Here is a 13,150-nt window from a genome sequence, read left to right as displayed (position 1 = left end):
TGTGTCATTAGCATTTTGTGCTCCAAGATAACTAAGTCCAAAGGCCATATGTTCATATAAGTAAACTCATAAATTTAAAATATATTACTTTTATTAATGAACCACAAGTCTATTAAAATATATTTGCAATCAGTTCTAAATAACATTCTCTAATGATTTCAATTATAGAACTTAAATTATATAATAAATACTAACAGTATTTTTTCTGCTACTCTGTCAGTAATTTAGAGATTATAAAAATCAAATATTCTAATTTGTGAGGACCAGAATCATGTTAGCAATCCACTACAAGCCAGTAAGGTCTCAGTAGCAAGAATAAACTCTGCCTTTTTTGACAGGAAGCAACCAGAATATTTACATTTTCCATCTCTTGGAGAGGTAAATGGAATTAGGCACATGCATTATTACTCAGTTTTATGGTATAAACCAAGGTAAAGGGGGTGATAGAGTTTATATGAGCAATTACACAAATACAAGTATGTATATCTGGTCTTGAAAAAGAAATTGCTAATGAAAATATTCAAGAAAGGAAGAAATGATACTTTTTTGAATTTCATTCTTTTTAATTTGAAAATCATTTTATTTGCATCACTACATTTAATATTTAACAACAGCCCTGTGAAGTAGATGTCATTATCTGACTTCATGGAGAGGGTAAGTGCATTTTCTCAGTTCGCTGGACCAGTAATTGAAGAAGTATAGACTTTATTACACTGGTCCTAAGTGTAATGTTCTTTCTGGCCTTATGCTTTCATGGAAACTGGATTCTACTTTTATTTGGACTTCCCTCTATATTAGCCACAACAGAACCCCAGGAATTGCCCCTTTTAGGACTAAAATTAATTAGAGTAGGCCTATTGCAAAGTCAGGGGTCTAAACGTTCAGACACTATCCTTTCTCTTTTCAAAGTGTTTGTTGTCTCTTTCAAAGAATCTCTACTAGCGAATTCATTCCCTCTGTGTGTGTGTCTGTAACAAAATCAAATGAAACTGGACACAGCATTTCTTATTAGAATGGTTTGCTAAGGCTCAACTACAAGATCTCAACAGGTGTGCTTAGTCAAATTGTGTAGTAACTTAGATCATCATTAAAATGTCATCAGAAATTTCTCTATTCTATGCTGATTTGTTTGCTTGGATCCATGAAGATAAAGGCCTGAAATGCATCTGTTATAGGCAGATATGTAATTGCACTGAAAAAAATTATATGAAATGTAATAGGAGAACATAGGAAACACAAAGAAGAAAAAAAGTTGCTTTCGGTAAATGAAAAGTAAGTCTGAGAGAGTTTTGATATTTGTTGCAGAAGCTAGATGGCCTCTCATCATACCAATTTATTTGCCACACATACTCAGGCTAGCCTGTGTTTTCCAGCTTTTCTTGCAGTTGTCTGCAGCCACATAACAAGGTTCTGATGAGAGGTATGTAGATAGAAGTGATATGCACCACTTCTAGGTTTGGCATGCAATCTCCCATGTCTGATCTTCCCTCTTTCCTCTTATATGCCAGCTGATTATGGATGGCCAGGATGACCTTGGAAGATAATGTTGAAGAAGACAGAGCCCTTTTAGCTTTGGGCCCTTAATGCCAAGTGAGGTAGGGTACCCTTCCCCTTTCTACCTAATAAAAACAGGATATATATGAACTAGAAATAAACTTTTAGTATGTAAAACCACCTAGATTTGACATTGTTTCTATTATAACAGTTTAGCATACCTTAATTGCACATGTATCAAATTGGAATTACTGGATTTTATTCTTTAAACAATCTATCTTTGGATTCTAAAATATCATATCCTTATTTTTCCCTCATATCTTCAGCTATTACTTCTTGGTTGAATGAAAAATCCTACTATACTTTCTGAAGTTCAACTATTGGAGTGCCACAGTATTCAATCATTGAACAAAAACTCCCTAAGTGAGCTCATGTATTACCAAAGCTTTAAATACCATCTATATGAGTTTGACTCCTGAATATTTATCTCAAGTTTTAATCTTTCTGCTAAACTCCAGATTCATATATTAACCTTTTATTAACCTTATCCACTTGGATGTTTGGTAGGCTTCTCAAAATAATATATTCCAAAAAATTAAAGATAAGAAGAAAACATATCTGTCCCTCCCTCCATCACTCATACTCATATACCTACACCTGGTCCATTACTCTCTGTTTCAGTAAATAACACCACAATTCATCTACTAATTCAGGGGAAAACCTCAGGAGCTCTTCTTGATCTATGTTTCCCTCACATCATGTATCAACTCTTAGAAACTTGTGTTGCCTCATCCTTTAAAATTCACCCTGTAAATGAGACACACATACACACCATACATACCAGATAAATATATGGGACAGTATCAACACTCTAGAAAGCTTCCTTGGGCTCTTTCTTATTCAATATCCTCCCAAAAATATAATCATTATTTTGACTTTTATTACCTTTTGCCTGTATTTATTTTTTATGCATTTTAAACTTTATTGAGGTTTAAATTAATTGCACTAAACTGCATATATTTAAATTATACAATTTGATTAGATTTGACAAATATATATATAGACTGTGGAATCATCACCTCAACTAAGATAACAAATATTTGAATAACCCAGTTTTGTCTGTTTTTTAACTCCAAATTAATAGACTCATGCAGTGTATACTTTTGGGGGGGCACCTGGTTGCTTTCATTCATTGTTATGTCTGTTAGATTCACTCACCCCCTTGCTATGTCTAAGTGTAGCTGTTTTTTTAATTAAAAAATTAAATTGCTGTGTAGTATTCCACTGTGTGAATAAACCATGATGTATTTATACATTCTACCATTGTGAAATATTTAGATTGTTTTCTATAAATGGCTATTATGAGTAAAGCTGTAATCTACTTTCCTATATATGTCTTTTGGGGGGTGGACATATGAACTCAATTCTCCTGGGAATATACCTAAAAGTGAAATTTTTACATCATGGGTAGCTATATATTCAGTTGTATTGAAATTGACACATAGTTTCCCAATGTTATTTTAATAATTTACACACTCACCAGCAACCTACCAGTTACTCCACATCCTTGTCAGCATTTGATATTGTAATTATTTTAAATCCTATCCATTCTAAAGGTTGTGCAGTATTATCTCATTTTAGTATTAGTTTGCTTTTTCATGATAGTTAATGATGTTTATACCTTTTCATATGCTTATTAGTCTCTTGAACATCCACTCTTATGAAGCATCTGTTATTAGTTTTGGGATCATTTTTAGTTGATGCTTTTGTTTATTTGTATAGATTTCTAGTATATTTATTTATATAAAAGAAATGTAGAAAAATAAAAAGTTGGTATCAAAAGGAAAAGGTATTACTAATATACTACATGGTTATGCAATATTAATCATTAATAATAATAAAATATTAGTATTTTATTATTAATACATTAGTTTAACCCCATTTGTGATATAATGATATTGGAAAGTGGTGGAGTGACAAGTGATATGACAAAAGGCTAAGTCATTATCTACCATAACAAATAAGTAATGCCTAAAATTGATGAATCCAAGTACACTTGTGCTATTTAGTAATGTAAAGACTAAAATTAAGAACAAGTGAAATAGTTACTTATGGGGAACAGGATTGGGTGGTACAAAGGGGTGAAATAGATAATCACATGCATTTGTTTTTACTTTGTAAAGATTCTATTAAGGTTGTATGTTTTTATCTGCTTGAAAAATTCAATTATATAAAAAATAAGAACTAGTTATAAGAAAATAAGTGATATTACTCTGGTTTAGTGATTTAGAAATACAGCGTAAAAGTCCTCCAAGTAACATCTGATACCTGAGGGAAGACCCAAATGGTAGAGATGAGCTAGAACAACAGCAGTGATGAACAAAGATGAGAGGATTAGTGACTGGAATGTGCCTTCCTGAGTTCATGTTAAATAGTTAAACATGAAGGTAAATAGTTAATAGTTAAATAGTTAATACGAATGTAGTCAGTACAGCCCAAATGAATCTTGTCACTTAGGTTTATTTTTGAAAAGTTCTTGATCTGATTTTGTTATTTTTGTTGTTATTACTATTTTATTTAAAAAGTTCCAGTTGGATGGGTTTCCTTTAGTAAGACATTAATCATTAAGAAAAGTTCATTTTAGGATTCATAAAATTGTTACCAATTATTTTGAAGTTTAGCTCGTGTTTCTTAAAAAAAATTAAGCTGTTAAGCTGAGAAAAAATAACTTCATCTTTTTTCTCTTTTACTTATTTAATTTTACTATACAATTATATTTTGTTAAATCATGGAAACCTATTTCCTTGAGATAAATCAGTATGTATAGTTATATATTCCACACTTACTCCTCAGCCTAAATTTATGGCTAGACATTCCATATATTTATGTGAGAATCCATGTCCTTCTTAAAGCACTAAATAATCTGAAAAAGAGTTTTTTTTTTCTTCTGTAAACTTGCCTCATTGTAAATTATTTTATTCTAGGTAATGTTTTTTTTCCAAGTGTCTGGAGGTTACAATCTTACTTTTTGGAGATAACATATTGCTAGAGCATTAGTGTCACTTAACTGTTAAGAACAACAGAAATCTAATTACACCTGTCTATAGTGATACTTTACTTTGGCACCATAAATATCACTAATCACTTAGCGCTATCATAAATATCACTAAGCACTCCCTTGAATCCTAATATCTTGCAATCATTTTTTCCATTCCCAAATATATGTTCTCTAGTGTGATCTAGAGTCTGTTCTAATTTAATTTGGTGATCTCAAAACCTGAAGAGAACACTAAAAATCTCATCAAACTAATTCTATTAAGACTCAGCTTCTTTCACTGATGCAACTTCCACCAAGGACCTACCACACAAATGATTAGGTCTCAGAAGGGAGCACCAGCCTACAGTTGTTGCAAGGTTGTTGAACACACCAACCCTGGGGACATTCAAGTGAGAAAATTCAATTATAAACAGTTTCTTTGCCTATTTATCTTATACACGTACTGAACTTGCTTAGAATTACAGAATCTTCATTCTTCCCTTAGGTGAAGAAACACAGGGACTGTGCTTAACTTCCTGTACTGCTTTCCATTCTATACTCTTCCTATACCAGATGGCTACTGACCAGATGACCAGGAGAAACATAAATCCCAATCTGTTATCATTGGGACTCATTTCAAGATAATGTCTCAGTAGTTAATGACTAGTAGTCAACACTAACTGTGCATTAGAACCACATGGGGGGCTTTTAAATTATATCAGATCTTTTGCTGGAGCAAATACTTGAATAATTAAATAAGTTTGGGGATAGGGCTTCTATTCAGTATTGATAGATTTTAGGCTGCAGTCAAGGGTGTGAACCATTGCAAAAACAGGAAAATTCCATTAGAATTAAGGGTCTCTCTTCAATACACTATCAAAACTAAATATATCCTACTTTTCATTCCGGTTTTCTTCCTCTCCACTCAATAAGCAAGCCTCTAGGAGCATTCATGTTTTCTCACACTCTGTTCTTCACAATGTACGTAACTCTGTTCCTCTGTCCTGAGTTACTATAGTTCCGTTCCTCCCAAATTCTCCTGCTATTAACTCTGGAATTCTTAGTCAATGAGCAGTAAACTACCCTCCACCATCAACTCCTTCTTTGACTATATTTTGCTTTAAATGAAGTATAGCTGCCCATGTGGACACCATTTGGTCCATTGCCACACTTCATTTGCTGTGAAGTGAGTTTCTTGATCACTGCAAAGCTTTATAGAATACCATGATGGTGGATGAGGCTCTCTGTAGGTCCATGGACAGTAGTTTCGACAGAAGTACTGTATGCAGGGAAGGCAAATCTGTGTGCAGAGTGTTTATTCCAGTAAGAACAAAGCACTGCCCCATCCTGTTGAAAGTGACCCAATGTAATCAACCAACCACTAGGTAACTGGTTGATCACTCCAGGAATGGTGCCATTTCTGTAACTCAGTGCTGGTCTCTGCTGCTGGCAGATAGGTCACTTAGCAGTGACTGTTGCCAGGTTGGCTTGGTGAGTGAAACTCCATGTCACTGAGCCCGCCCATGCATTTTCTCTATCTCTGTTACCATGGCCACTTTGTTCATAAGCCCACTGGACAATCACAGGAGTAGGTGGTGAAAGAGGCTGGAAAGATAAGAAGTAGCTACTCCAAACATGTTGGTAAGATAATTCCATGTTAGACATTTAGAAACAAATTTGACAAAAATTCAGTGGCTTTCCACCTCAGTGAAATTTCTAGATGTCCTGCGGTGTGAGGCATGTCAATATATTCTTTTGAAAGTGAAGGATAAGTTGCTGTATCTGTATTTATCCTACAAATAAAAAGAGGGGCATGACACCTCATGGGTCCTTTTGAATTTGGAGACAACATATTTCTTATTTGGGTATGCTTCTCTGGCCCATTTCTTGAGTGACCCAAAAAGCTGGTAGTTTTGGGTGGGACCTAGAATAAGAGAAGTCTCTGCAACAGGTCCAGGATGCTGTTTCTAGATATTTTACCACTTGACGCCATATGATCCAGAAGATTCAGTGATGCTTGTAGTGTCAGTGGCAAATAAGATGTTGTTTGGTGCCTCTGGCTGGCCTCTATAAATGAATCATAGTTCAGACCCTAAGGATTTTGGAGGAAAGCCCTGCCATCCTCTGTCAATACCTATTCTTTTTTGAGAAACAGTTCTTGGCTTGGCTTCAGTAGACACTGGATGCTTAACTTTGGGCCACCAAATTACCATGCAATGTGAACTTTCCGTCACAAACTGGATGTTGTCTGATGTGCTAAGTTATTAAATAGAGTGTGCCCATCAGCTGTCCATTATCAAATGGAAGTATATTTATAATATTGGACTCAAGCAGACCATGAAGGCACATGTAAGTTACATGAGATAGTGGTTCAAATGCTCATGGCCCCTATTTTGCTATATTATCTTGTCTGTTCAGCTAGTACCCATGGTCTCATAAGTTCTCTACAACAAGTTGACTGAAGAAAACAAAATTTAGATCCGGTTAATATGAAGACACCATCTGAAAGTGGACAGCTGCAGTCCTATAGCCCTCTTCTGGAACATCACTGAAGACAACAGTGATGGGAAATCCTTCCAGTGGGCTGAACTTTGAGTAGTGTACTTGGTTGTTCATTTTGCCTATAAGGGGACAGCCAGAACCATAAGTCTACATTGATCCATGAGCTATGGCCAATGATTTGGCTGGATAGTCAGGGACTTGGAAGGAACATCATTGAAAAACTGGTGACGAGGTGATCTGAAAAGAGATATGTGGATAGACCTGTCTGGATGGGCAAAGAAGGTGAAGCTATTTATGTCCTATATAAATGCTCACCAAAGGATCTTAATAATCAGGTGGATATATATGGGGTGAGCTTTTTAGCTAGGCAAGTCTGAAATCTTTATAGCAGGCTGTCAGAAAGGTAAGACTGAAAAAAGTCTGGCAGGAGCTGACAATGACACTGATATAGTTCACAGGTGGGATTTCTTCTTCCTTGGGAAAACCTCAGTTCTGCTCTTAAGGCCTTTCAACTGATTGGATCAGGCCCACCCAGACTATCAAGGATAATTTCTTAAAGTCAACTAATTGTAGATGTTAATTACATCTACAAAATGCCTTCACAGCAATACCTAGATTAGCTGTGATACCTAGATTAGTGTGATACCTAGATTGATTAACTGGGGATTATAGCCTAACCAAGTTGACACATAAAACTGACCATTAGAACTACCTTAAAATAAGTAAGGAAATGTGATGATTATTACAAAATTCATTTTTGGACTAATAAAGAAAAGTGAATCATTTGAAATTATCCTGAAACAATTACTTTTATATTGTACTGTAGCAATTTTGCAATAGTGATAAAAAGAAACTATAAATTTAAAACATTCTAGACTCCTAGAGAAGATAACAACGGAAGAGTAAGACGCAGAGATCACCTTCCTTCCCACAGATACAGTAGAAATACATATACACGTGGAACTGCTCCTACAGAACACCCACTGAACGCTGGCAGAGGACGTCAGACCTCCCAAAAGGCAAGAAACTCCCCACGTACTTGGGTAGGGCAAAAGAAAAAAGAAATAACAGAGACAAAAGAATAGGGACGGGACCTGCACCAGTGGGAGGGAGCTGTGAAGGAGGAAAGGTTTCCACACACTAGGAAGCCCCTTCGCGGGCGGAGACTGCGGGTGGCAGAGGGGGGAAGCTTCGGAGCCATGGAGGAGAGCGCAGCCACAGGGGTGCGGAGGGCAAAGCAGAAAGATTCCCGCACAGAGGCTCGGCGCCGAGCAGCACTCACCAGCCCGAGAGGCTTGTCTGCTCACCCGCCGGGGCGGGCGGGGCTGGGAGCTGAGGCTTGGGCTTTGGAGGTCAGATCGCAGGGAGAGGACTGGGGCTGGCTGCGTGAACACAGCCTGAAGGGGTTAGCGCACCACAGCTAGCCGGGAGGGAGTCCGGGAAAAGGTCTGGAGCTGCGGAACAGGCAAGAGACTTTTTCTTGCCTCTTTGTTTCATGGAGCGCAAGGAGAAGGGATTCAGAGCGCCACCTAAATGAGCTCCAGAGATGAGCACGAGCCGCGGCTATCAGCGCGGACCCCAGAGACGGGCATGAGACGCTAAGGCTGCTGCTGCAGCCACCAAGAAGCCTGTGTGCGAGCACAGGTCACTCTCCACACCTCCCCTCCTGGGAGCCTGTGCAGCCCGCCACTGCCAGGGTCCCGTGATCTGGGGACAACTTCCCCAGGAGAACGCATGGCGCGCCTCAGGCTGCTGCAATGTCACGACGCCTCTGACGCCGCAGGCTCGCCCCGCATCTGTACCCTTCCCTCCCCCCAGCCTGAGTGAGCCAGAGCCCCCAAAGCAGCTGCTCCTTTAACCCCGTCCTGTCTGGGCCGGGAACAGATGCCCTCAGGCGACCTACACGCAGAGGCGGGTCCAAATCCAAAGCTGAAACCTGGGAGCTGTGCAAACAAAGAAGAGAAAGGGAAATCTCTTCCAGCAGCCTCAGGAGCAGTGGATTAAAGCTCCACAAACAACTTGATGTACCTGCATCTGTTGAATACCTGAATAGACAACGAATCATCCCAAATTCAGGAGGTGGACTTTGGGAGCAGGATATATTAATTTTCCCCTTTTTCCTTTTTTTGTGAGTGTATATGTGTATGCTTCTGGGTGAGATTTTGTCTGTATAGCTTTCTTTCACCATTTGTCCTAGGGTTCAGTCTGTCCATTTTTTTTTTTTTTCTTAAAAAAATTTTTTTTTCTTAATAAGTGTTTTCTTAATAATTTTTTCCTTATTTTCTATTTTTAAAAATTCAAAAGAATTTTTTTCTTAATAAGTTTTCTTATATTTTTTATTTTAAAAGCATTAAAAAAATTTTTTTCTTAATAAATTTTTTTCTTAATAATTTTTTTCTTATTTTTATTATAAAAATTAATAAATTTATTTTACAAAATTGAAAAAAAATTTTTTCTTAATAATTTTTTTTATTTTTTATTATAATAGCTTTATTTTATTTTATTTTATTTTATTTTATCCTCTTTTTTTCTTTCTTTCTATTTTTTCTCCCTTTTATTCTCAGCAGTGTGGATGAAAGGCACTTGGTGCTCCAGCCAGGCATCAGGGCTGTGCCTCTGAGGTGGAAGAGCCAACTTCAGGACACTGGTCCACAAGAGACCTCCCAGCTCCACGTAATACCAAATGGCAAAAATCTCTCTGAGATCTCCATCTCAACATAAAGACCCAGCTTCACTCAACGACCAGCAAGCTAGAGTGCTGGACACCCTATGCCAAACAACTAGCAAGACAGGAACACAGCTCCATCCATTAGCAGAGAGGCTGCCTAAAATCATAATAAGGCCACAGACATCCCAAAACACACCACCAGACGTGGACGTGCCCACCAGAAAGACAAGATCCAGCCTCATCCACCAGAACACAGGCACTAGTCCCCTCCACAAGGAAGCCTACACAACCCACTGAACCAACCTTAGCCACTGGGGACAGATATCAAAAACAACGGGAACTACGAACCTGCAGCCTGTGAAAAGGAGACCCCAAACACAGTAAGATAAGCAAAATGAGAAGACAGAAAAACACACAGCAGATGAAGGAGCAGGGTCAAAACAGACCAGCCCTAACAAATGAAGAGGAAATAGGCAGTCTACCTGAAAAAGAATTCAGAATAATGATAGCAAGGATGATCCAAAATCTTGGAAATAGAATAGACAAAATGCAAGAAACATTTAACAAGGATGTAGAAGAACTAAAGAGGAACCAAGCAACGATGAAAAACACAATAAATGAAATTAAAAATACTCTAGACGGGATCAATAGCAGAATAACTGAAGCAGAAAAACGGATAAGTTACCTGGAAGGTAAAATAGTGGAAATAACTACTGCAGAGCAGAATAAAGAAAAAAGAATGAAAAGAACTGAGGACAGTCTCAGAGACCTCTGGGACAACATTAAACACACCAACATTCGAATTATAGGGGTCCCAGAAGAAGAAGAGAAAAATAAAGGGACTGAGAAAATATTTGAAGAGATTATAGTTGAAAACTTCCCCAATATGGGAAAGGAAACAGTTAATCAAGTCCTGGAAGCACAGAGAGTCCCATACAGGATAAATCCAAGGAGAAACACGCCAAGACACATATTAATCAAACTGTCAAAAATTAAATATAAAGAAAACATATTAAAAGCAGCAAGGAAAAAACAACAAATAACACAAAAGGGAATCCCCATAAGGTTAACAGCTGATCTTTCAGCAGAAACTCTCCAAGCCAGAAGGGAGTGGCATGATATACTTAAAGTGATGAAGGAGAAAAACCTACAACCAAGATTACTCTACCCAGCAAGGATCTCACTCAGATTTGATGGAGAAATTAAAACCTTTACAGACAAGCAAAAGCTGAGAGAGTTCAGCACCACCAAAGCATCTTTACAACAAAAGCTAAAGGAACTTCTCTAGGCAAGAAATACAAGAGAAGGAAAACACCTACAATAACAAACCCAAAACATTTAAGAAAATGGGAATAGGAACATACATATTGATAATTACCTTAAATGTAAATGGATTAAATGCTCCCACCAAAAGACACAGACTGTCTGAATACAAAAACAAGACCCATATATATGCTGTCTACAGGAGACCCACTTCAGACCTAGAGACACATACAGACTGAAAGTGAGGGGATGGAAAAAGATATTCCATGCAAATGGAAATCAAAAGAAAGCTGGGGTAGCAATTCTCATATCAGACAAAATAGACTTTAAAATAAAGAATATTACAAGAGACAAAGAAGGACACTATATAATGATCAAGGGATCGATCCAAGAGGAAGGTATAACAATTGTAAATATTTATGCACCCAACATAGGAGCACCTCAATACATAAGGCAAATACTAACAGCCATAAAAGGGGAAATCAACAGTAACACAATCATAGTAGGGGACTTTAACACCCCACTTTCACCAATGGACAGATCATCCAAAATGAAAATAAATAAGGAAACACAAGCTTTAAATGATACATTAAACAAGATGGACTTAATTGATATTTAGAGGACATTCCACCCAAAAACAACAGAATACACATTTTTCTCAAGTGCTCATGGAACATTCTCCAGGATAGATCATATCTTGGGTCACAAATCAAACCTTGGTAAATTTAAGAAAATTGAAATCGTATCAAGTATCTTTTCCGACCACAACGCTATGAGACTAGATATCAATTACAGGAAAAGATCTGTAAAAAATACAAACACATGGAGGCTACACAATACACTACTTAATAACGAAGTGATCACTGAAGAAATCAAAGGGGAAATCAAAAAATACCTAGAAACAAATGACAATGGAGACATGACGACCCAAAACCTATGGGATACAGCAAAAGCAGTTCTAAGAGGGAAGTTTATAGCAATACATGCCTACATCAAGAAACAGGAAACATTTCGAATAAACAACCTAACCTTGCACCTAAAGCAATTAGAGAAAGAAGAACAAAAAAACCCCAAAGCTAGCAGAAGGAAAGAAATCATAAAGATCAGATCAGAAATAAATGAAAAATAAATGAAGGAGACAATAGCAAGGATCAATAAACCTAAAGCTGGTTCTTTGAGAAGATAAACAAAATTGATAAACCATTAGCCAGACTCATCAAGAGAAAAAGGGAGATGACTCAAATCAATAGAATTAGAAATGAAAAAGGAGAAGTAACCACTGACACTGCAGAAATACAAAGGATCATGAGAGATTACTACAAGCAACTCTATGCCAATAAAATGGATAACCTGGAAGAAATGGACAGATTCTTAGAAATGCACAACCTGCCGAGACTGAACCAGGAAGAAATAGAAAATATGAACAGACAAATCACAAGCACTGAAATTGAAAATGTGATTAAAACTGTTCCAACAAACAAAAGCCCAGGACCAGATGGCTTCACAGGCGAATTCTATCAAACATTTAGAGAAGAGATGGCACCTATCCTTCTCAAACTCTTCCAAAATATTGCAGAGGGAGGAACACTCCCAAACTCATTCTACGAGGCCACCATCACCCTGATACCAAAACCAGACGAAGATGTCACAAAGAAAGAAAACTACAGGCCAATATCACTGATGAACAGAGATGCAAAAAGCCTCAACAAAATACTAGCAAACAGAATCCAACAGCACATTAAAAGGATCATACACCATGATCAATGGGGTTTATTCCAGGAATGCAAGGATTCTTCAATATACGCAAATCAATCAATGTGATACATCATATTAAAAAATTGAAGGAGAAAAACCATATGATCATCTCAATAGATGTAGAGAAAGCTTTCGACAAAATTCAACAACCATTTATGATAAAAGCCCTGCAGAAAATAGGCATAGAGGGAACTTTCCTCAACATAATAAAGGCCATATATGACAAACCCACAGCCAACATTGTCCTCAATGGTGAAAAACTGAAACCATTTCCACTAACATCAGGAACAAGATAAGGTTGCACACTCTCACCACTATTATTCAACATAGTTATGGAAGTGTTAGCCATGACATGATACTATACATAGAGAATCATAAAGATGCCACCAGAAAACTACTAGAGCTAATCAATGAATTTCGTAAAGTAGCAG

Source organism: Balaenoptera physalus, assembly GCF_965194825.1.
Source record: "Balaenoptera physalus genome assembly, chromosome: 3".
Taxonomy (NCBI): domain Eukaryota; kingdom Metazoa; phylum Chordata; class Mammalia; order Artiodactyla; family Balaenopteridae; genus Balaenoptera; species Balaenoptera physalus.
This window is presented reverse-complemented; position numbering follows the sequence as displayed.